This window comes from Lucilia cuprina, chromosome 2, assembly GCF_022045245.1.
Source record: "Lucilia cuprina isolate Lc7/37 chromosome 2, ASM2204524v1, whole genome shotgun sequence".
In the NCBI taxonomy this organism is placed as follows: Eukaryota; Metazoa; Arthropoda; class Insecta; order Diptera; family Calliphoridae; genus Lucilia; species Lucilia cuprina.
In genome coordinates this window covers 65,775,668-65,777,187 of record NC_060950.1, presented here as the reverse complement: position 1 = coordinate 65,777,187, position 1,520 = coordinate 65,775,668, and the positions used below count along the sequence as shown (strand labels likewise).

At 21.1% G+C, this 1,520-nt stretch overlaps 1 protein-coding gene across 1 annotated transcript in view; it reads right to left on the bottom strand.

Moving 5' to 3' along the window:
• Window positions 1-1,520, bottom strand: part of LOC124421268 — a 4,703-nt gene that overhangs the window by 2,891 nt on the left and 292 nt on the right. The window lies entirely within an intron of this gene.

Here is a 1,520-nt window from a genome sequence, read left to right as displayed (position 1 = left end):
GTTCAGTTCTAGTTCAGTTCTAGTTCAGTTCTAGTTCAGTTCTAGTTCAGTTCTAGTTCAGTTCTAGTTCAGTTCTAGTTTAGTTCAAGTTCAGTTCTAGTTCAGTTCCAGTTCAGTTCTAGTTCATTATTATTTTTGAGCATCAAAACTAATAATATTTACAAAAATTCACAACCAACAATCTAAGAAAGTTTTCTGTTGATATTTTGCTACAATTTAATTAAGCCAATTTAATCCTTTTAAAGAAATTTATATTTAAATAAAACAGTTTACATTAAATACATTAATGATTTTATTCTATTAATTTTACACTATCACTTCAGCAATTAAAAATGTAAACAATTTAAATGTTTCATATAAATGCTTGTTTTAAACATTTTATTTAAAGTGAAAAACATAGTTTTTTTAACATACTTAAGTACTACAACAAACAAGCATTTAATAGATGAATAAAAAAATTATTTGTATTAAAAATAAAATCATAAATTAATAAACAAATAAATAAGTTTTAAGTTTGTAACATATAAAAATAAAAATAATCAAAAGTATTAATACACAGAAATTAAAACCCATAATTATAAAATCAAATTAAATAAATAGTCAAATAATTGATTTTATATTTAAGTATATTTTATAAAAAACAGACATAAAAGCGTAAATTAATAGAAAAATAAAAAATATATTGGGAAATACTAATAAGAAAAACTAATAAAAAATATCAATTAAATATTAATGAGAGTATATTTATGGTAAAACAACAAATGCTATTATAATTAATAATAATTATTATTATAAAAAAAAATCAAACAATGACACAAACAAAAACACATTTAAAATATTTAAGCAAAATATACATATAAATTATATAATAAAAAATATTATTAATAATAATTATTAAAAAACAAAACGTATTAAAAATAAAATTTGTTAAATGATGCCAAAAAGTAATAAAAAATATATTATATAATAAACAAATAGTAATAAAAACAACAATTAAAATAAGTTAAGGAGGAATTTAAATATTGCAAAACAATAACAGTTTTTTTTTAATATTCTAAATAGCAAACTAAAACGAAATAAAAAGAAAAAATGTTATAAAATAATATTACTGTAGTATACAGCCTAAAGATATGTGATGGATTTGACAAGTAGTCATAGAAATAAGGAACATATATTAGGTGTAAAGAAAAATTAAATATCGTTCAATTGTGGAACTTAAAGTTTCGATCGTACATCGATCGAACTGAAATGTCAAACTAATTGCAAATCAATTTAAGTTTGGCAAATGATGGAATGTGCGAATGAGAAATATTTTTAATTAAATATTAATCATTCGTATTGGTGTCCATAATAACCAGTACATTTTGTAATTTTACATTTTAAAGTAAATAACTAGGCTATGACTAGACCAAGACTAGACTATGACTGGACTATGACTAGACTATGACTAGACTATGACTAGACTATGACTAGACTATGACTAGACTATGACTAGACTATGACTAGACTATGACTAGACT